The sequence below is a fragment of the Ceratotherium simum genome, chromosome 8, assembly GCF_057802395.1.
Source record: "Ceratotherium simum simum isolate JZ-2026a chromosome 8, ASM5780239v1, whole genome shotgun sequence".
NCBI classification, from domain to species: Eukaryota; Metazoa; Chordata; class Mammalia; order Perissodactyla; family Rhinocerotidae; genus Ceratotherium; species Ceratotherium simum.
Window position 1 is genome coordinate 1,277,005 of NC_141907.1, and position 23,833 is coordinate 1,300,837.

Here is a 23,833-nt window from a genome sequence, read left to right on the forward strand (position 1 = left end):
AGCCAGAGCCACACAGAGAAGGTCGAGGGGAGAGGAGACTGTACCTCCTAGAGCTGTATACCCAGAGTGGGCGGTTAATGGATGGCGGGTAGCCAGATGTGGCACGGTTGCAGACCTTGCTGCCAGGGGACTCCCAGCACCCCCTGACCCCGTGTCCCATGGCTGCAGGGCTGGTCCCAGAGCCAGCAGGCAGGCCTGGGGTACCCTGATCCTATATGCCTTGCCCAGCTCAGCCTTGGCCTGAGAGGCTCTTGGGGGGTGGGTAGCAGGTGGGAGCTGAAATAGAGGACAGCTGAACCCCAACAGGCCAGAGCAAGGCAGCCCTCACCCTCTGAAAAGCCTCTTGTCTGTGGTCACTACTTTATGTCAAGTCTGGATTCCCAGCCCCTCTGTCATCTGCAGTCACCCCACTCTGAGTACAGAGTTTTCATTCAGAGAAGTGACAAGAGTCAGACCAAAACAAGGTTTGGCCCCAGCTGCTGCCATCACTTGACTGCCCCCCACCGCTCTGGGCCCACCAGGCTTGGGGCTTCGCCTCTCATGGCTCTCACCTGCCTGCCTGAGGCCTGCTCTCCAAGAACACCTGTTCTCTCAGCGTATAGTGCTGGGGAAACCACCTAGGCTCTCAGAACTTCCCAGCTGTGTGTGCGCCGAAATAGCTGCCCCAGGAACAACTGCCCACCTGCAGGGGCCTCATGTGTGAGCGCCTGTAAGGGGCGTGTGCACGCCCATGAGGGCCTACCTGTCATGGGCTACCTGCAGTCCTGTGGAGCCTCTTTCTTCTTCCACTGACGGAGGGAGACTGGATCATCAGAAATATGCTCTCCACGAGGCGAGGCCCCTGCTGTGTGCAGGGCTGGGGGATGTCCAGCTGGCCAGACTCGCTGAAAAGGGCTCAGGACCTCCATGAGACAGCCAGGCTGGGCCCAGGGAGGCCTGCACTGGGTGAGAAAAGACCAGCCAGCCCCAAATAACTTTTTTCAAGAAAATCCAAACACACACTTGCATGTTTTGAATAAATTTACAAGTTGATTGCAGTATTCTCAATGCAGATTTTTTTCAGAAGAGAGGCTTAATTCCAAATCTGTGAAATCAAATGCAATATGGTAGCATTTGTCTTGTACTGCAGAGATTTAAAAGGTGCTGGGGAGGCAGGCAGTTTTCAGGCTTGTGCCCCAAAAGGATCCAGGGCCCGGAGAGGGCACCTATTTCCTTCCCACAGCCAGAGAGATATGGCAAAATGCAAATATGAATGGGCCACCACCCACACCTTCCAGGGGCCCCCAGTGGCCTAAGGTGTGTCCTGGCAGTGACTGCTGGGGAAAGGGTGTCTCTTCTGGTCGCTCAGGATCCAAAGGTGCAGCATGCAGCAGGACCTCACCATATAGTTCTTGGATGGAAGGGTCAACAATTCCGTAATCCCTTTCAGCTGGGACACTGGGGGGGGCCCCTATCCAGGCCCTGGCATGCCCTAGGCCAGTCCCCGATCTGATGGGAAGCAACTGAACCTTGCAGCTGGTTGAGGTGGGGAGTCTGAAGTGCCAACTTCTCTAGAGTGCTGCCTACCATAGTCCAGCACTGGCAGAATTGACCAGGCCTTGGTACTCCCTCCCCTCAGTCGTGGATCTGGCTGCCCCAGGGAAGGGTGAGATTGGTGGTGAGGTGGCTCCCTGCAGCTGAGGCAGAGTCTGTAGGAGCTGGCAGCCAGAGGCTGGGCAGGAAGATCTTTCTTGAAAGGGCATCCGAGTGGCGCACTTCCCCGCCACTAGCCCACTGTCCTCACTACCGCCACAGTGACCTTCCCAAAGCTGGACTCTGACCACAAGCTGGTACTCCTGCCCAGCCCCTCTGCCCCACTGGAATGGCACCCCCCCCGCAAGCGGTTTCAGGAACTATGAGTTCTGCCTCTGACCACGGATCTCCTACTGCACTCAGCTCCAGTCCAGACCCGAGCCTGGGAGGTGAGGGAACGGCTGAATTCATGCCCAGCAGATATTCTGCAGGAAGACCCAACACCACCGTGCCAGCCAGTCCTATCTCGAGCCTGTTTTCCCCGCTTCCTGTAGTCGTGACCACCTATGCCAAGTCTAACACAGGTTCCAGGAGCGCAGGCATGGGGGGGCCTCTACACCCTTCTCTGCGGTCCCCGAGGCCCCCTCCACAGCGCTCCCCTGTAATTCCAGCTGGGTTTCTGCACGCGGGGGCAGGTGGAATTTGACCTCCGCCTTCCCCGACAGGGGCGGCACGACCATGCCCCGCGCCACCGCGCTTCCTGCCCCGGGCGCCTTCTTCCTGCCTCCGAGGCAGGGGCATGGATGACTCCCTGGGCGCCGGGCCTGCGACCAGCGTGGGCTGATCCTGCAGCACCACCCGCACCGGCCACTGACGGCTCCCGCGCGCGGCGCCTGGAAAAGCGGGGCGGCGGGGAAAAAGCGGCGGCGCGAGCCCGACGTCCCCGCTCCAGGGCCGCGCGCGCCCCGGGCTCGCGGGCAGCGATTGGGCGCGCGGTCGTGACGTCACCACGCGCCCGCTCGCTCCGGACTCCGGGCTCCCGGCTTTCGGTTTAGCCGCCGCCTGGCGCGCGCCCGGCCGAGTAGCGGGAGCGGGCCGCGCGCTCGGCGCTGGTCTGAGGCGGCTCGCGGGGTCCCGCGGCCTCGGCCCCCGCCCCGCGCCCCCCGCCCCGCGCCTCGCGGCCCCCGCCCGACCGCCGCCCCGCGCCCCCCGCCCGGCCCCGGCCCGGCCGCCGCCCCCGCCCGGCGCGGATTTGAAAAGCCCGGCCGCAGCCCGCGAGCGCGGCAGCCAATCAGCGGCGCGCACTTTCCCGCGGCTTCTGCGAGGCGGCGGCGGCCCGGCGGCGGCGGCGGCGGGCGGGAGGCGCGGGGCGGGGTCGGCGCCGCGCGCGGAGAGCCTCGGCCTGGCCGCGCTGCGCCCGCCGCCGCCGCCGCCCCCTCCCCTCCCTCGGCCCTCCCTCCCCCGCGGCCCCGGCCCGCTCCCCGGGCCGCCGCCGCCGCCGCCGGAGCCGCCGCGCCCGGAGAGCTGCCGCCGGAGGATGCGACGCACAACAGGTCACTTGAGCCGCCGGCCCAACCGCCGCGGCCGCCGCGGGCCTGAGGGGCTGAGGGACCGAGGGGCTGAGAGACCGAGGCGCTGAGAGACCGAGGGGCTGAGGGACCGAGGCGCCGAGGCGCTGGAGGACTGGGGAGGCCGGCGGGGCCGGCGGGCGGGGGGCGGCCGCGGCTAACGGGGCCGGGCGGGCGGCGGGCGCGGCCATGTTGGGCCCGGCCGCCGGCGGCTGCACCTGTGCCGGCCTGCGGGCCGGGCGGCCTTTGTTCGCGGCGGCGGCGCCGGGCGGGCCGGGCCGGCCTTTGTGAGGCGCGGGCCGGGGCCGGCGGTGGGAGGGGCGGGCCGGCCGGGGGAGGCGCTTTTTGTCTGCAGAGGGTCCCCGGGTGACACTCGCGGAGCGGACGCCGGCCGTTGGTCAGCGCGGGCGCCCGGAGCCGGCCGGGCCTTGGCAGGTGGAGGGGTCGCGGGGACCCCGCCCGGCCGCCGGCGCGCGCGGCCCCCGGCCTCGGGGCAGCGGGGAGCCGTCCTCTCCGCCGCGCAGAAATGCGTCCCGGCCGCACGGCCGGCTCTGCCGCTCGCAGAAGGGCGGTTCGGAATCTCGGCGTTTAACAAGAGCTGCTCTTGAGTTTGGGCAGAAAGAACGTGGACTCGTTGCAGCGTTAGCCTCTGCTCCTTCTGTGCCCAGGATGGGACTAGTCACAGGTTTGACGTTCAAGTTGAAACTTAGTATCCCAGTCGACCTTCCGACGTTCGTTTTTAGGCAGATGAGGGCTCCGGCGTGTGCGTGTGAACGGAACCTGTGAAGAGAAGACCGGTCGGGTGAGGCGTGAACGCAGCGCTGGGCTAGGGAAGTTCTTCGGTGCTGACGACCCACGCTCAGACTTTCCAGGCTTTGACTGTTAGATGAGTTAGACACCCAGATGTGTGTTCCTTAATCACGAAACGAGTTAAATACCTCACGTTGCTACCTCGCAGCGATTATCTTGACTCTATTTTATGTATGTCTTAAGATGGTCAAGATGGAAAATAAGTTAGAAGCCATCCCATTTATCAAGTTAAAAGACTTGAACTCTTTTATTTTCCCAAATGTTTTAAATGTGCTAGTTACATATTTAAATGTGATGAGAGCCACTATATTAAAAAAGCACAACTCCCAGCAATAACACGAAGGAAACTCGTCCTGTGAGCACAGCCGTTTCCCTGTGTACTTCATGTGTGCTCCTATACCCTACAGCCGGCCATGGTTCAAATCTAAACTGCCTACTGGAAGTGGAGAGGACTCATGCCTTAAGCACGATTACTTTGAGTCATTTCCTTTTCTTTTCTTCCATTTTCTCAGACACCCAGCAGCCTTCAGTTTGGGGCTGATGGTTGATAAAGTGAGGGCTTACTGCAGGGTTGAGTTTGTGTAAGCTTTTGTGAAGAACTCTGATCTATTCAGTCCAAAAATCCTCCCCTCCTGAGTGCATTACTATCAGTTAGGTTGGGCTCTGATTCCAGAGGTGAACATTCCACTTTAACAGTATCAGATAAGTGACTTTATGAATTTTAAAGAATGATGGGCAATTTGTTCTGGTATGTGCACATATGTGATATATTCATATATAGTGTGTAAACATAAATTGAAATTTGTGGAGACATACAGAGCAAAAGAATTAGGGAAACACGCTACCAGGTGTGGCAACTAGGCTTATGGTTTTTGTGCAACGAATTTGTACAGGGTTGTTAAAACAATACCTGTTTAAATGTGAGGTATCAAATGAAGAGTAAATCAGAACTGCAGAAATTAGAAGTCAGGAATTAGAGACCCTGTGGCTTAGTCAAGGAAGAGTGGGTCGAGCCTTCCACCTGTTTGGATGTTCTCTCCTCCTACAAGTAGTCCAACTTTAAAAGATTTACTCATATGGCAGAATGTAAACTAATTAGTTACTTCCTTTTTTATGGTTTGATGCTTCAGTGTAAGACATGTAAAAGTAGGTGGGATTGGACTTACTAAGAAGTGCTGATGAGAGGATAGAAAACACTGTAATAAAACGTGTGCTATAGAAGATAGAGGATTCTTGTCACCAGGCACGTATAAAAGGATGTGGTAAGATGATGCTGAAGTTCATAATCCAAATTTATTTTGCCATGCACTTTTAATCTGGACAAATAACCTAAGTAAAGGCTTTAATTAATCAACAGGAACTGAAGATATAAGGCTTTATCCTCACATATTCTGGTATGCAGGGTTTTTCTTTTTTTGGTGGACTGCTTGGCTATAGAATGTATGCAGTTTTGAATAAGCATCTTAGTCTCCTGAACCTCACTCTTCTCTTTTGCCGGACTGCGGTAAATGTATCTTTGTTGCCCAAATATGTGGTGCCCTGTCCTGCCTGTAGGCCTTTGCATGGACTTTTGTTAGGTGTGGCCCCCTGTTTGTCTTCCCCTTTTGAGCAGAGTGCCCAGCATTTTAATGGCCATGTGTGACCTTTCTCCCCTGTTGGATGAGCTCTCGGAGGTAGGACTCTCATAGCCTTGGGCAGCCTGGCCTTTGCTGGTGCCTCCTCATGGCAGGTACTCAGTAGATGCTAAATAAATGGGCATATGACTTAGGAAAACAAACAACCCATTTTAATGCCAGCATCTGGCCTGTTTGCCTCTCTCTTTTTTAAGTCGTGTTGGAGCAGAAAGGGACCCTCTGGAAGAAACCGAGTATGGAAAGTAACGGGCTGGCCTAAGGTCACTCTGCATTAACTGGGGAGCGAAGACTGTGTTTGCCAGGCAGAGCTGTTTCTTTTCTTTTCCTTTTCTCATCGTAGCTAACTCAAATATTAAATAAAAAATTTTTTTTTATAATTTATTTATTTATTTTTCCCCCAAAGCCACAGTAGATAGTTGTATGTCATAGCTGCACATCCTTCTAGTTGCTGTACGTGGGACGCGGCCTCAGCATGGCCGGAGAAGCGGTGCGTCGGTGTGCACCCGGGATCCGAACCCCGGGCCGCCAGCAGCGGAGCACGCACACTTAACCGCTAAGCCATGGGGCCGGCCCATCAAATGTTAAATAAAAATTAATCATGAAACATGGCAAGCATATAAGTACAATAGATAATAGAACAGATCTGTACCTACCACAAAGATGAAGCAAGCAGTGATGTTTCTACTGTACTTCTCTGTATCACTGGGCAAGATAAAAAAATATAAAGTATACAAAATACAAAAGCAAGAGGTGACATGGAAGTTCTAGACGATTAGGCTCCTACATTACAAACTGTCTTTATATGATTCGTTAATTTCTTTTTCAGGGATGGTTATTTACAGTAAGCCCTTTGATGAGAAAAAGACTTACATTGGTTACCCCAAGGACTCATCAGCATTTTACATTTGTCTATTGGTTGCAATATAGCTTTTGAAGGAGTCGATTGATTTGATGAAATTTGGTTTGCTAGTTAAAAAAATCCAGACAGACCTCAAATTAGTTTTGTTCTTGAGCCTGCATTCCAAAAAGCAAGTGGCCAAAGATGAGTTTTCAAAGCGTCTTAATTTCTGTAATACTTAATGGTATATTTCAACAAAATATACGAGGATGGAAATTGCAAAGTGTTAGTTGAACTGAATGCTGGCCTACAGCTCAAAAACCCCAGTAATCAGACTTCCTTAGGGGTGTGTAGAGAAGCAATGTTTTATCTTACTGGAAGGAGTTGGGACCTCCATTCTTAAGTTGTTTGGGTTGTCATTGAAAGAGTTGATGATATGAATTAAGTTTATGTGTTTTTGCTGCTGTGTTACGGAGGCTGACAGATCAGAAAGTGTGTTTCTGACTCCAGTTTCAGTACCCTCAGTTAGCTCTCTGTACCGTGCCTGGTCTTTCTAAAATGCACATGTGATTATGTGAGGCCCCACTCTTCAAGGATCTCTATTGTGCTTTGGGGTTTAAGACCAGTCTTTCACTGGGCTTTCTGCCTCTCACTGCACTTCTTATTTTGCTCTCACCTGTTCTCTTCAGCCCATCTCTTGCTTCCATGCTTTTCCCTTGGGCCTTTGCATGGTCAGCTTTTGCCCCTCCTCTCCACTCCACTTCCATATACACACTGCACACACCCCAGTGCATCTGTGGGCACAGCCGGCTTTTCCTATTAGTTCCCTCTCATTCAGCTCTCAGCTTGGACCTCACTCCTAGAAAGCCACCCTTGATTCCCTGTCTATTTTGGGAGGCTCCTGTAGGTGTGTCTTGAGCACTTTGTGCTTCAGCCCCCTTTGCCTACTCTCCATTCTCACTCTGCTCCAGCTATCCTGGCCTCTGGCCTGCCTCAAGCACTACAGCCGTGCTTGGCCTCAGGCTGTTGCACTTGACTGAAATGCTCTTCCCTGGACATCTCCATGACTTGCTCCTTGTCTGCCTTTAAGTCTTTGCTCAAGCTTCCTCTTCTCAGGCACCTTCCCTGACCACTGCTTTAAAATACTCAGGGCCGGCCCTGTGGCTTGGTGGTTAAGTGCGCGCGCTGCAATGCTGGCGGCCCGGGTTCGGATCCCGGGTGCGCATCGAGGCACCACTTCTCCGTCCATCCTGAGGCCGAGTCCCACATGCCGCAACTAGAAGGATGTGCAGCTATGACATACAACTATCTGCTGGAGCTTTGGGGGGAAAAAAATAAAATAAATAAAATCTTTAAAATACTCAGTTGCCCATCTGGCTCTCCCCATCTGCCTTAGCTTTTTCTCCTAGTGCTTATCCTCAGACGTTCTGTGTGTTTTACTTATTTTTCTGTGTTCCTGACTACATTGAGATGTCTGTAAGGGCAAGGATTTTTCTCCTTTTGGCTTTGTTTACTTTCATACCCCCAGTGCCTAGACGGTGCCTGAGTGACTGTCAGTCGTTCAATGACTTTGAATGAATGGACCCTCAGCCCCTTGTATGATGTCAAGCGTATAATATGTCTCAGAAGTGTTTTTTTTTTTTTTTTTAATGAGGAAGATCAGCCCTGAGCTAACATCCATGCCAGTCATCCTCTTTTTGCTGAGGAAGACTGGCCCTGGGCTAACATCTGTGCCCATCTTCCTCTACTTTATATGAGAGGCCACCACAGCATGGCCTGACAAGTGGTGTGTTGGTGCGAGTCCGGGATCCAAACCTGGGCCGCCAGCAGTGGAGTGCGCGCACTTAACCGCTACGCCACGGGGTCGGCCCCTCAGAAGTGGTTTTAGATGAAGGGGAGTGGCATGAGCATGCTTGCCCTGGTGTGAGATTGGAAAGATGGAGGGCCGTGGGCAGGTGACAGAGGTCAGAAAGGAGGCTCGTAGACCAGTGCTAGAGAATCATGGCCTTCCCAAGGCAGAGGAGGTGGGGGTAGGAAGAGTGGACAGATGCAAGAGAGGGGGCCAAAGCAGCATTGATGAACTGGGACACAGCATGGGGCTTGGAATAAGAGGAGAGAGTGGGCCCAGGTGATTCTTGTATTCACAATTTGAAAGATTGGACGGATGGGGCACCATTTTTATCTTACTGTGAACTGGTGAAAGGGAAGGCGGGCCTAGCTTCTGTTCCTTCCAAAAAAGAAGCTCTGATCTCGCCTACCAGCCGAAAATGTGTGTCCCTGGTGCTTTACTGTTCACCCAGAAGAGGAAGCCCTAGATCTTGAGCGTGGCGTGTGATCCCTGCGTGTGTTTCTAGCATCTTTGCTGGCCAGTCCTTTGTGGCTGCTCTGAGATCTCATTATCATGCTGCTGCAGCTCTGGTGATGAGCCATGCTCTATCCCACGGGTCTTGCACATGCTGTTGCTTCTCCCTAAGTTGACCCATTTGGCGTTCCTGTGCTCCTCTAGTGGCACAGCCTTTGTCTCTGTCTCCACCAGTGTTGCCAGCCCTGCACTCATGGCACTAGATTTTTGGCATTTGTTTTTTCTCTGCTCCCAAGTTTGTTATTTCTTTGAGGGTGCCAGGCCCTGTCATGATGGCACTTATTGTGTGAGCTCGTTCCCCTCCCTCTTTTCCAGGTTGTGAGTCTTTCAAGGTGAGTTCCCTCTGACTTGTCTTCTAGGCTTCGGGCGGTGCCCAAAGATATTCAGTAAACAAGTTGAAAAAGCTGTTGGGTCTTCTTTTGTTTTCTTTTATAATTTTATTTATTTATTTTTTCCCCCAAAGCCCCAGTAGATAGTTGTATGCCACAGCTGCACATCCTTCCAGTCGCTGTACGTGGGACGCGGCCTCAGCATGGCCATAGAAGCGGCGCGTCGGTGCGTGCCTGGGATCCGAACCCGGGCCGCCAGCAGCGGCGTGTGCGCACTTAACCGCTAAGCCACGGGGCTGGCACCTTCTTTTGTTTTCTTAAAGATTTTTATTTCATAAAAATGTGAATTCCTATATTTTTTGAATTAAAATATATATTAAAATAAGAGGCTTCTGTGTTGCTTCCCCCAAAAGATTTGAAGTTGGTGCTGTCTGTGTAGAAGCTTCTCCCTATGAGGCTTTGAGCAGTAAATCTTTGCCTCATCTCATTGACTCCTCACAGCAGGAAACTGAATCCCAAAGATGTTAAGTAATGACCCAAAGTCACAAGGCTGTAAGTGATTAGAACTCCTGCAGGGCCTGACCTCTGCTTCTGTACTGTGGGATCTTACTGTTCTGCCTCTCAAGCGACATTTTAACATAAGACGATCTATATGTGAATAGGAGGGTGGGCCATTATATTTTTGTAAGTCAGAATGGCAGTGTACTTCTGTCCAACATTTCTTCATTCATTGAGTATCAGCTGTGTGCCAGTGATGAGCCAAAACCTATGTCCTTGTTCCCATGGAGTTTCCAGACCTATGAGCGTGATGAAACAGGGCAGAGACGCTGGACAAAAGATCACGTCTTTGAAAAACCTGTGAAATACTGTTGCCAAATAATTGAACCTGAATCTGATCAAGCTTCTATGTCCAACAACCAATTTACAGGAAATATACGGGGGAAGGGAACACATTAAACTACACTGCAGACTGTAGGATCGCCATTGGTGGAACTCAGAATGTGGGAATCTACAAGACCAGTAATCTAGTCTCTTCAATAAGGGGAAAAAAAAAAGAAGGGGCTGTAGCTGGGGCCGGCCCTGTGGCTTAGTGGTTAAATGTGCGCGCTCTGCTACTGGCGGCCCAGGTTCGGATCCCGGGCGTGCACTGACGCACTGCTTGTCCAGCCATGCTGAGGCGGCATCCCACATACAGCAACTAGAAGGATATGCAACTCTGACATACAACTATCTACTGGGGCTTTGGGGAGAAAAAGGGAAAAAAAAAAAAAAAAGGAGGAGGATTGGAAATAGATGTTAGCTCAGGGTCGGTCTTCCTCAGCAAAAAGAGGAGGATCGGCATGGATGTTAGCTCAGGGCTGACCTTCCTCATGGAGAAAAAAAAAAAAGGAAGGGGCTGTAGCTAATAAGAGATTGGAGGCACATCGACTAATTGCACTGCGTAGGGCTTATTTGCATCCAAGACAGGCCACTTAGTTAAAGGACACGACTAAACACCACTTACAATATTTGAGACAATTAGAAATTGAAACACTGATTAGATTTGTTATCAAGGAATTTTTATTATTTTTTTAGCTGCCATAGTGGTTTTTTTGTGTTTAAGAAAAGAATTTGGGGGCCGGCCCAGTGGTGTAGTGGTTAAGTGCGCATGCTCTGCTTTGGTGGCCCGGGGTTTGCAGGTTCAGATCCCGGGCACGGACAGACGCACTGCTTATCAAGCCATGCTGTGGCAGCGTCCCCTATAAAGTAGAGGAAGATGGGCACGGATGTCAGCCCAGGACCGATCTTCCTCAGCAAAAAGAGGATTGGCAACAGATGTTAGCTCAGAGCTAATCTTCCTCACCAAAAAAAAAAAAGAGAAAAGAATTTGTACTTTTTAGAGATGCATACAGATATTTACCAATGAAGTGATCCACTATCTGGGATTTGCTTCACAGTTCTATGAAGAAGGAGCAGTGAGTGTGCGGCTGGATCAGGACTGCCCTAGGCTGATGGTGGCATGGGTACGTGGAGCTCTACCTATTCTGTCTACCTTTGTCTATATTCAGAGTTTTCCATAACAAGAAGAAAGAATGTCTTGAAGGAAAGATCAGCGCATTTAGTAGCATCTATAGGGAGGTTATACCTAACTGGGGATTGAGTGTCAGGAAAGAGTTCCTGATGGGATTGACGCTGGAGCAGAGAGCAGAAGAGTGTTTGGTAGAGGGTGAGTGTGAGTATTCCAGATGAGGGAACAGCCTGTGCAAAGACCCCTGATAGGAGTGGAAAGAAGGCTGGTGTGGCTGGAGCAGAGGGTGAGGGGAACTGTGTGCAAAACAAGGCTGCAGAGATGGCGGCGGGGGCAGGTTCTTTTAGGCTGTATTAAGGATTTTCATCCTAAGAGCAATGTGAGGCCCTTGAAGGGTTTTAAGCAAGGGGAGTGGGTGTAACATGAATCTATTTTCTTTGGAAAGTGCATTTCTGAGAGTGCTCTGTGGAGTTGGTGATGGGAGGATTAGGGAAGAGTGAAGAGTGGGTATAGGAGACCAATCTGTGATTACTGCCTGTTCTGGTTAGAGTCTTTCCAGTTGTCCCTGCTTTGGGTGCTCTGTAGGATTGAATAGCCCTGCTCCCTTGAAATTTGGTTTGGCCACGCGATTTGCTTTGGACAGTGAAAACTGACATGTCGCTTCTGACTTGAAGCTCTAAGAGATGTGTACTTTATCACATTCCTTTTCTCTGTCTCTAATTGTGGAAACACACAGATATGTACTATGAGCAAGAAAGAAACCTTTGGGTTGAGCCAAGTAACCTTTTGGGCTTGTTACTATACCATAACTTAGTTCAGTGGTTCTCAAGTCTGGTCCCCAGACTGGCAGCATCAATCACCTGGGAACTTGTTAGAAATGCAGATTATCAGGCTCACCCTCAACCTACTGAGTCATAAGCTCTGGAGTGGGGCCCACCAATCTGTGTTCTAACAAGCCTGTCATGTGATTCTGATGCCCTCGATGCTGAGAACGACTCCCTGTGAGTTTGCTCATTGATAAGCCAGTTAGGAGACCGTGGTGGTAGTCCTGCTGAAAGATGATGGTAGTGGGCCAGCATTGAGATTGTGGGTGTGGAGGGAAGTAGGTAGGCTTAGCCGGGAAGGGTTCTGGAATAAAACTGAAAAGGTCTGTTGTTTGGAATATGAGAGATGTTGCAGGGAGAGGTGCAGTGATGGCCCCTAAGTTTTTGTTGGACAAAACCAGATGGATGGAAGTGCTATTCACTGTCCAGACAAAATATTCTTTTTGTAAGAATTTACATTTACTTTGGTTTCAAGGTTCAGAAACAAGGAAAAGCTTATTAAGGAATTTTTAAGAATTTTATTCACTCTGCTCAAATATCAGTTTCTCAGTGAAGCCCATGTTGATCCCCCGCATTTGAAATTGTACCTTCTCTGCTCTCCTGATCCCCTCTGGCTGATTATTTTCCACAGCAGTCATCACCTTGTTTATTGTCCCCCACCTGCCCTTCCTGCTTGAATGAAAGCTCCATGAAGGCAGGGCACTCGTCTCTCGTTCACTTCTGTATCCCTAGAACTGTGTTGCATCAGCAAGTGCTCAGTGTATGTGAGCTGAATGGATGATTGCCTGTTGTATCAGCACTGAATGCCATTACTGCCAGATCAGAGTGTAGGCAGCACACTTCAGACTTGAGGGTGGCGAGGAAGGAAGGTGGCCGACCTAGAAGCCCTCAGGTTTTGGTCTGCGTGTGACCTGGATGTTGCTTGAGCCCTGTTTGGTGTCTGGGTGAGGAGGCCCCTTGCTTCTCATCTGTTCAAATTCTTTCACGTGTGAGTCCGAGATGGCGGCGTGAACTCGCGTGAGAGCTTGGAGAAGCTGTTTGACTTCAGGCAACTTACTCTTCCTCAAGTGGGAGAGAAAAAGCATATTTCAGTGGAAGCAGCACTACCAAAAATAAAAGCTTTCAAAATGAGACTGAGAAAGTTGCGTGTTAGGTTTTTCTCCCTTTTGTTCTGTATCTGAAAATTGTGTACTTTATTTGTGGAAGATGAGTTGGGATTATGTATTATGTTAACATTTTATTGAGTTCTTTTCTGTTGAGTTCTGAAGTCTGTATAAACAAGTATTTATCTCTTTAAAATTTAACTCCTTGTAACTTCTTTGAAAAAAATAATAGTGGTGCTTGTTTGTCCAGTGTCTACCTTTTGGAGGCTAAACTTGGGTACATTTCTCAGATACCAGTATGCTCTTGGCTGCTTTAGGGATCTCTGTGAATTAGCAGATTATGTCAGTAAAGGGCGGAAACAGGGTGGCACCAGCACCCTAGTGTCAGGCCCCTGCCGTGGGTCAGTGGAGTGTTATTGAGAGCTATCTACTGGTTCAGAAGAAATAGTAACAGATAAATCTTAGGTCATTACCCTCTCTGCTTCCTTTGGAGAGGAGCCCTGGTCATTTTTGTAGGTTGATAAATTTCTGAGATAGAGGAAATCTGTGTCTTGATGGCCCATTAGAAATGAAAATGTGTTTTAATAGGACCTTGCCCTTACTTTACGTTTTGCCTCTTGAGGACACCAAGGTGACTCCTTGTGGCTGAGCATAAAACTGGTGCATGAAGGGCACACACTGGATGTTTGAGTGGAGCTGCTGGCCCCTTGAGCCTGGCCCCTATTCTTGGCTGTGCCCTCTGTGGGCTGTCCTTGTCTCATAGAAGCCATTGTTGCTTCCCTTGGTCTCCACCGACTGCTTCTCTTGTTCTCTGCTATCAGCCAGAGATCTCAGAGCTGATTCTTTTTTTTTTTTTTTTTTTAAGATTTTATTTATTTTATTTTTCCCCCCAAAGCCCCAGTGGATAGTTGTGTGTCGTAGCTGCACATCCTTCTAGTTGCTGTATGTGGGACTCGGCCTCAGGATGAACGGAGAAGTGGTGCCTCGATGCGCACCCGGGATCCGAACCCGGGCCACCAGCATCGCAGCGCGCGCACTTAACCACCAAGCCACAGGGCCGGCCCAGAGCTGATTCTTTTTAGCTGCCCGGATCCTGACACCCACCTCACCCCTCCCCTCCCTTTGTGAGTTCCCAGCACAGGAACGATGGGCAGGGTATGATGTAGCAGAAACTGAGTTGTGAGTTCCAGCCTAGAGTTTATAGAAGTCTCATTTTGAAGGGTGTGCAATTTATTTTTTTTGCGTGAGGAAGATCAGCCCTGAGCTAACATCTGTCGCCAATCCTTCTCTTTTTGCTGAGGAAGACTGGCCTTGGGCTAACATCCGTGCCCATCTTCCTCCACTTTATATGGGACGCTGCCACAGCATGGCTTGACAAGAGGTACGTTGGTGCGCACCTGGGATCCGAACCCCGGGCCGCTGCAGCAGAGCGCGTGTACTTAACCGCTACTCCACCAGGCCGGCCCCAGAGTGTGCAATTTCTTAACACATCATTAAAGCAAAATAGAAAGCTTAATTATTATTAATAATTTTATAATCAGAACATATATTTTATGAAAAATTTGTATGATACAGAAAAGTGAAAGGAACTTATAACTATAATCTCACCAACCAAAATGTTTGGGTATATTTCCAATTTATCTTCTCTTTTATCAAACTGAACCAGGTACTCTAAAGATGATTTGCTCTGTGAGGGTCATAACAAAAGATAACAGTCCTCTGCTTCACTCTGCTTCCCTGTTCCATCAGGGCAACTGCTTTACTCTTTAGCTGTTTCTTGGGGTATCTATCTGTACTTAAAAAAAAATAACTTGCTTACTTTGCTGAGTTGAGAACTTTCAGGTTTATATTTTGTGTCAAGTTCTATCTGTGGGAGATAAGGATTTAGCTTTCTTGCCCCCCTGGCCTCCCACTTCCCCTTCCCCATTTCTTCCCAATATTGTCGTGTTTTGGTTATCTATTCCTACATTATAAGCTATTCCAGGACTTAGTGGCTGAAAACACAACAACATTATTTATTTACAGTTTTGCAGTTTGGACTTGGTGTGCCAGGGTTAGCTTGTTTTTGCTCTAGGTGGTGTCAGCTTGTTTCATTCGTGTGGGTAGCATGTTGATATTGGCTGTTTTGGACATGGGTCTCAGTTCTCCCCAATATGTGCCTTCCCATGAGCTGCTTGGGCTTCCTTATAGTGTGGTGGCAGGTTCCATGAAGGAGGAAGTGAAACTCACCCGTCCTTTTAAAGGCTAGGCTGGCACTGGCTTGGCATTGCTTTTGCCATATTTTATTGGTGAAAGCAATCACAGGCCCAGGCCAGACTCAAGGGTGTGGAGAAAGAGACGTTATCTCTTGATGGAGGAAGTGACAAAGAATTTTTGGCCATCTTTAATCCACCAGTTTTATAATAATTTTTGGTTTAAGTGAATATTTATCAATTGTTAGATTGTTCAGCTAAACGATACACTGTGATCGATATTTACTTTCTTGTATGGCTTTTTGTTTTCCTAGTGGAAATAATTATGTTGTTTTTCTATTTGCTTAGTTTTCCATGCATCTATTACTAACTCAGCCCTGGTTTTCCAAATGAACTGTATAAAAAGCCTTTTGCGATGGTGAGTTATGCTTGATCTGTCAGTTCCGTGTTTTTCTCTTGGTGACCTTCCTCCTGGAGCTGGTTGTCTTCCTGCTCCAGACTGGACTCCTCCATAGGCCTGAGGCACAGCTGCACATCCTTATTTTCTGAGATGGACCACTTGTTTTTTGGGTCTCATATGTCTTTTGTGGTGTACCTTCATATGCTGGTGATATACCTTCTGGTAGTTAGAATGTGTGGGAGGCAACATTTTTTGAGACTTTGCATGCCCTATTGATCTATTCTATGCTTATATTTGATTGATAGCTTCGTTGGGCATATAATTTAGATTGAAGATAATTTCTCTCAAAAATTTAAAGGCATTGCTTCGTTATTTTTGGGCTTTCCATGTGTGTTTTCTCTTTTTAAGAAACCTAATGCTATCAGGGTTTGGTGTGAAAATCTCCCTACTACCCCATTCCTCAGCTGCCTGATTGACCTCCCTAGAGGCAACAGTGTAGCCAGAGGTAGAGCATATCTAGGTAGAAGTGTGTATTTTAACTACAAATGGGAGTGTGTTTTGAGATTTCGCTCATTCCCTGTGTTGTGTGTTCCTAGTTTTCTTTTGCTTTTAAATTCTTGTCTCTCGTAATAAGTTTTCGTGATCACCCTTTGACTGAAGTCTCATTGTTAAGATGGAGGTTCAGGAGCTGATGAAAGTTCTCTGGGTGGAGGGCTTCATGAGGGCAGACTGGTCAGGACCCCACTGTCAGTATCAGTGTTTTCCCTGGGTCCTGGTAGGTGTCCTTTGGCTGGCTGCGTCTTATAGTTCACCCTTGGACTTTCACATCACCTTTCTGCTTTGAGTGCCCTCTCCCACGTCAGTTGTGAACCCTCCAATGTTCTCTGTCTCTAGACTTAAACTCCAGTCTTTCTCCAGTTGGGGCAGGGTTGGCTGCCAGGCCATGAGGAACGCGGTCAGGGCTGTGACTGCACATCTCATGGACTTGAGGCCAATTCTTTAGACATGGAGTTCCCAGGTTTTGCAGCAGATGCCCCTACTATATGCAGAGAATTATCATTATGCTTTAAGTATATTTTAGAGGGAAAATATTTTACAGATATATATGAGCAATACAACTTAATATGTTGAATACTTTTCCCATTCAACAAAAGATTTGATATTTTAAAAATTGAGATAAAATTCACATAACCCCCATAAAATTCACCATTTAAGCATTTTAAAGTGTATAATTCAGTGGTTTTTAAAAGAAGCCTTCTTTCTTTTTTTTTTTCATAATTTTATTTATTTATTTTTCCCCCAAAGCCCCAGCAGATAGTTGTAGGTCATAGCTGCACATCCTTCTAGTTGCCGTATGTGGGACGCGGCCTCAGTGTGGCCGGAGAAGCGGTGCGTCGGTGCGCGCCCGGGATCCAAACCCCGGCCGCCGGTAGTGGAGCACGAGCTCTTAACCGCTAAGCCACGGGGCCGGCCCAAATTCAGTGGTTTTTAGAATATTTTCAGTGCTGTGCAACCATCACCACTACCTAATTCCTGAATATTTTCATCATCTCAGTAAGAAGCCCCGTACCTATTGAGCAGTCACTCCACATTCCCACTCATCTCCCAGCTCCTGGCAACCACCATTTATACTTTCTATCTCTATGGATTTACCTATTCTGCACATTTCATTTAAACAGAATCATACACTATGTGGCCTTTTGTGACTGGCTTATTTCACTTAGCATAATGTTTTCAAGGTTCATCCATGTTGTAGCATGTCTCAGTGCTTCATTCCTTTTTATGGCTGACTGTTCCATTGGATGGAGCACGTTTCTTTTGTCCGTTTATCACTTGTTGGGCGTTTGGGTTGTTTTTTGCTTTTATAAATGCTGCTGTGAGGATTCTTGTACAAGTTTCTGTATGAACGTAAGTTTTCAGTTCTCTTGGATAGATACCTAGGAGTGGAATTGCTGGGTCACATGGCAACTCTATGTTTAACTTTTGTTGTTGTTGTTGAGGAAGATTGGCCTTGAGCTAACACCTGTTGCCAATCTTCCTCTTTTTGCTTGAGAAGGATTGTCCCTGAGCTAACATCTGTGTCAGTCCTCCTCTATTTTGTATGTGGGAGGCCTCCACAGCACAGCCCAATGAGAGCAGTGTGCAGGTCCGCGCCCGGGATCCGAACCTGTGAACCCTGGGCCACCAAAGTGGAGCGCACGAACCCAACCACTGCGCCACTGGGCCAGCCCCTCTATGTTTAACTTTTTGAGGAACTGCTACTGGTACAGCAGCTGTACCATTTTACATCCTCCTCAGCAGTGTATGAGAGGTCCAAAGATTTGACATGTTACACTAAGAATATATAGAGCAAAAACTGGTAATGGGACCAGGGAAGATATCAAGTTATATATTGTCATAAGGTTAGAGTTGGGGTTGTGGGGGAGAGAAGCAGCACAGATAGGTAGGCCCAAGGCTAACATTGAGCCTTGCCTGTGGCTCTAAGCTTCTTTGCAGCCAAACAAAACACGAAACAGGTCAGTTACAAAGCCTTTACTGTCGTAGGTGCATTTCTGCAGGAGAAGCAAAACTTTTGCTGGGAGTAAATTCTATAAAATAAAGCTGCTCATTACAGAATTCTTCTTTTGGAGTAGCAGAGTGGTCACTGCCCTCAGCCCCCATTCTATAGCGAATGGTACTGATTTCATTGTTCTTCCCATAGAGTTCTTTGATTTAAGAATGGAGGTTCTATGGGCCGGCCCCGTGGCTTAGCGGTTAAGTGCGCGCGCTCCGCTGCTGGCGACCCGGGTTCGGATCCCGGGTGTGCACTGACGCGCCGCTTCTCCGGCCATGCTGAGGCCGAGTCCCACATACAGCAACTAGAAGGATGTGCAGCTATGACGTACAACTATCTACTGGGGCTTTGGGGGGAAAAAAATAAATAAATAAAATTATAAAAAAAAAAAAAAGAATGGAGGTTCTGTCATCATTCTGTGAAGGCAGAACCAAAATGTATTCCAGGTAGATTAGTGTTAAATGTTAGAAAACAAGGGAATGTGTGTGTATGTGTATATAAATTATATTTGCAAACTTTGATTTTCTGTTTAAGTCTCTCTTTTGCCCCTGGAGGAATGACTGGGAGCTTGGTCCCTTTCCTGACTTGGCTCTGGGGCGTGTCTTGAAGGCTTTACTGCTGTCCTAGCATTGAGACCTCTTCAAGGTGATTCTCTGCTCCCTTAGATTCACAGAATGAACAGAGTGGGCTACAGCTGGACATCTGAGCAACCGGAAGGGTAGGACAGTGAGGCCTGGTATGCCTCCGCTTCAGAGCCTTGGGGAAACAAGCTTTGGGGCTTGCTTAGCCCACCCTCCACCGCATCTTTCTCTTTACTCTTTCCCTACCATATTATATCTGCATTTTAAAATCTCTGTCTCTCCCTTCTGGAATATTAGCTCCACAAGAATAAGCAATGTGCTTTGTTTACTGCTCTGTTTCCAAATTGCTGGAACAGGGCCTGGTGCTCAGTGAATAATTTTGACTGTTGATTGTTCCCTTCTGAGAGCTCTGCCCCTCCCTTCACATTGGAGACCCCTCCTCTATTCCATGTGGCCCTGTAGGGGGCTGCCCAGCCTCTCCAGCCACTTACTCTGTCAGGTTATATTATATATATTCTGTGAAATGTAAGGAATTAATTATATAATTCTTAAGAGCTTATTATAAAAAGGAGCAATCTGATGCTTAACTCTCCCCACCCTGTTCCTGCTCCCCTTGGAAAACCACTGATAACTCTGAGCTGTGAATTTCCATTTTAACTTCCATATTTTCATTTTTCACTCTGTTTCAGTGTTTTCTTTCCTTTTTACAATGATTATATATTATATTTGTTATTTTAGGACATATTTATGAATAAGAGAACTTAAGTTATTAGTCTTCCTCTTAAAGCAGCATATCTCTAATGTTGATTTGATACCTCCGCATCAGCTTTCCCTCGTTTGACATCTCTAACTCTCATTCCTCTGTTGTCTTTGTCCTTGTGGGTTTACACTTTTTTTGAAATTCCTTTCCTGTCATTTTAATTCGCTTTCTGGAAAGAGTGCAGATAAATGAGAGAAAGGAATCCTCACTTTCTTTTTAAATATAAAAATTGTTTTAGAATTACCACTCTCCTCTTACCTTTTGCATCCTGTTCTTTTCTTCTGAGTGTGTATTCTTGCTCTGGTACCTCTTTTTGCATTTCTTTTGTGAAAGGAATATGTATATCAAACTCCCTTAGTCATTGTGTGTCAAAAATGGTAATTTAAATGGGAAATTATTTTCCCTTAACACTTTTAAGAGACTCCATCATCTACTCCTATCTGTTGAGGCTAAATAAAGGTCTGTGTTACCGTTTCTCTTAAGTCTGGCAATTAACTTATTCTTTATGGGTACTTAGGTTTTAAGATTTTCTTTTTATCCCTTCATGGTCTCTAGTTTCAATATGATGTGTCTAGGGATTGATTTGTTTTTATTTATCTTGCTCAGAACTCTGGGTGCTCTTTTAATTTGAATACTTGAGTCTCCTTTCATCTCTGGAAATATTTACATTGTTGTCTCTTTGAAAATTGCCTTTTTCCCATCCTTCCTAGTCTCTCCTGGAACTCCATTGGAATGTAAGCTCCCTGAGGGCAGAGTATTGTTTTTTGTTTTTTTGTTTTTTGGTGGTAACATATACATAATGTAAAATTTACCATTTTAACCATTTTTAAGTGTACGGTTCAGTGGTAATAAGCACTTATGTTGTATGTTTTAGATAACAGTCCTTTATCAGATGTGTCTTTTGCAAACCTTTTCTCCCAGTCTGTTGCTTGTCTTTTCATTGGCTTGACATTGTTGTTCACAGAGCGGAAGTTTTTTTGAAGATCTCCTTGGCTTTATTCAGTGATTCATGAAGCGGGCAGCATCCCATCTAGCAAGTAGAGAGAGACTCCCAGAAGATTTTTTTTTAATGAAGTCTTATCAATGATCTCTTTCATGGATTGTGCCTTTGATGTTGTATCTAAAAGGTCACTGCCAAACCAAGGTCATCTAGGTTTTCTCCTATGTTATCTTCTAGAAGTTTTATAGTTTTGCATTTTACATTTAGATCTATGATCCATTTTGAGTTAATTTTTGTGAAGGGTGTAAAGTCTGTGTCTAGATTCATTTGTTTGCATGTGGATGAATGTCTCATTGGTCCCGCACCATTTGTAGAAAAGATTGTCTTTGCTCCATTGAATTGTCTTTGCTCCACTGTCAAAGATCAGTTGAATATATTTGAGTCTATTTTTGGTTTCTTTATTCTGTTCCATTGATCTATTTGTCCATTATTTTGCCAGTGCAACAACTACCTTAATTACTGTACCTTTATAGTAAGTCTTGAAGTCAGGTAGTGTCAGTCTTCCAACTTAGTTCTTTTCCTTCAATACTGCATTGGCTGTTCTGGGTCTTTTGCTTCCCCACATAAACTTTAGAATCACTTTGTTGATATCCACAAAATAACTTGCTGGGATTTTGATTGAGATTGCATTTAACCTATAGATCAAGTTAGGAAGAACTGACATCTTGATAATATTGAATGTTTCTATTCATGAACATGGAATATCTTTCCATTTATTTAGTTCTTTGATTTTATTCATCAGAGTTTTATAGGTTTCCTCATATAGGTCTTGTAAATTTTGTTAGATTTATTCCTAAGTATTTATTTCCTTTTTTGGGGGTGCTAATGTGAAAGGTGTTTTTAATTTCAAATTCTACTTGTTCATTGCTGGTATATAGGGATGTGATTGACTTTTGTATATTAGCCTGGTATCCTGTAACCTTGTTATAATTGTTTGTATTAGTTCCAGGAATTCTTTGTTATTTTTTTTCCAGGATATTTTTTGATTTTTTTCAGATTTTCTACGTACATAGTCATGTCATCTATGAACAAAAGACAGTTTTATGGGCTGGCCCCATGGCTTGGCGGTTAAGTGCGCACAATCCGCTACTGGCAGCCCGGGTTTGGATACTGGGCGCGCACCGATGCACTGCTTGTCCAGCCATGCTGAGGTGGCGTCCCACATACAGCAACTAAGAAGGATGTGCAACTATGACATACAACTATCTACTGGGGCTTTGGGGAGCAAAAGGGAAAAAAAAAGGAGGAGGATTGGCAATAGATGTTAGCTCAGGGCCGGTCTTCCGCAGCAAAAAGAGGAGGATTGGCATGGATGTTAGCTCAGGGCTGATCTTCCTCACACACACAAAAAAGACAGTTTTATTTCTTCCTTCCTGATCTGTATACCTTTAGTTTCCTTTTCTTGTCTTATCGCATTAGCTAGGGTGGCAGAATATTTTTTATCCCATTTTGTTCAATGCTATAACCCCAGGACCTAAAATTCAGTGTCTGGTACATCATAAGCACTCTATAAAGTTTTGAAAGAGTGAAGCATGAATGTTATGTCTCTTAATACCTTTTACATATTTTTTATCTCTTTATCAGCCATATGCCTTGGTGATTTGTTTGGATTTATCTTCTAATCTATTATATATTTAGCTGCTTTAGTCTGCTATATTCAATGCACTATTGAGTTTTTTATTTTAGTGCCTGTTTTTCTTTCCAAATCTGCAATTTAGGGAAAAAAAAATCCTAGTTTTAGTCTGTGGAAGACCTTTCATGCTACCCTATGCCTAGCTCCTTGAGTATTCCTCACTGCTGGTGGTGGTTTTGTGTGCTGTGTAATCTCTATCTCCTACTCACCTCTGCGGAGAGATCTTCCAGGCATGCTCTGGGTTGTAGAAGCTCCCCTGAGCAGTTTCCCAGTTGCCTTTGCAGGGCCCTACCAGCATCACGCATACTAGACCCATGTTTGGTTTTTTTGCTGAGGAAGATTCTCCCTGAGCTAACATCTGTGCCAGTCTTCCTCTATTTTGTATGTGGGTCGCTGCCACAGCATGGCTGCCGATGAGTGATGTAAGTCTGCGCCAGGGAACCGAACCCAGGCTGCCTAAGTGGAGTGTGCTGAACTTAACCACTAGGCCATGGGGCTGGCCCCCATACTAGACCCATTTTTATGTTAAGTTTCTTGGCTCTGGATTTGGGGCACCACAGCCTTCTAGAGCAGATTTCTTGAGGGTGATTCTGTCTTCCCAATGGCTTCTGGTGGGCGTTTGCTGAGGGCTCAGTCCTGGGCTAGCCAGTGGCGAAGCTCGGATGATGATGGTGCTGTGACAGCAGACACTCTGGTCTGCTCTGGGTGATGCCTGCTCTTTCTCCTCAATGGTTAGAACTACCCTATGAGGCTGGTCCTCTGTCCCTAGGAACCAGAGTGTGGATGAGAGGTTGCAGTCACTTGCTGTAGTAAGTGGTAGAGCCAGAATTCCAGCCCAGGCAGTGGCCTCCACACTCTCTGCTCTGAACCACTGTGGCTGGCTGCTCTCCACACCCTTCTGACCTGCTGTGGGCTCTGCGCAGGGAGCCCAGGCAGGCCCAGGCCCTTGTTTTGTGCCTCAGCTCTGTGTTCTGGCTGCCAAGCCCAGCTCTTGAAGCCTGGAGTCCTGCCCCAGGCAGCCTGTGCCCTCTAAGGCTGATTGCTACCTGAGTGCCATCAGGTAGTTGTTTTTTTTGTCCAGTTAGTCTGACATGAGCTAGAATAGGAACCTACTCTGATTTACTTTTAAGAAAAATATTGTGTGAGTCAAACAGAACACTTTTATGTATGTTCCGGTGTCAAAAGGTGATCTAGGGCATGTGAAGCTAAACTGGAACTTGGGGTTGTTAAATTTGCTGTTTTTTTCCTCTGTCCCCACCTCAGCTGTCTGGCTTCCCCCCCAGTCATGTCTGTGGAAACTGCAGATTGCAGACACTGGCAGCCCCTTATTGCTGCACATCACTTTCTTGACCTCGATGCTATTGGCATTTTTGGCCAGATAATTCTTTGTTGTGAGAGCTGTGCTGTGTGTTGAAGGATGTTTAGCAGCATCCTTGACCGTCCCCAGTAGATGTGAGTAGTAGCCCACTGGTGGTGGTAATCAAAAATGTTTCCAGATAGTGTTAAATGTCCCTGGGGAGCAAAATTGTCCCCAGTTGAGAACTGCTGTTGTATATCAGTGGGCAGCTCTGGTCCTTACTCTCAACTTCTCCCTGGAGTCTGATGCTCTTGGTTGCACTTTCTTGGGAGGTGGCCGTCGTAGTGCACCCTTGGCGGATGTCTTCCCAGCTGGAACAGGTGCCTGCGTGTTCCCTGTTGCTAGCTGCTCTTTGGGGTTTTGGCGCT

The 23,833-nt window shown here is 47.5% G+C and overlaps 1 protein-coding gene across 10 annotated transcripts in view; it reads left to right on the forward strand.

Annotated features, from left to right (window-relative positions):
• The first annotated feature begins 2,927 nt into the window (after positions 1-2,927).
• The window catches only part of NSD2 (nuclear receptor binding SET domain protein 2), an 88,995-nt gene continuing 68,089 nt past the window's right edge, over positions 2,928-23,833 (forward strand). For 6 of the 10 annotated variants that reach the window (XM_087434796.1, XM_087434803.1, XM_087434801.1 and 3 more), the window contains exon 1: positions 2,928-3,065. The gene's annotated coding sequence lies outside the window, so the exon portion shown is untranslated. Of the gene's footprint in view, positions 3,066-3,559; positions 3,883-10,990; positions 11,057-23,833 lie in introns of those variants that run through there. The other 4 variants (XM_087434797.1, XM_087434798.1, XM_087434800.1 and 1 more) reach the window with 4 other exon arrangements.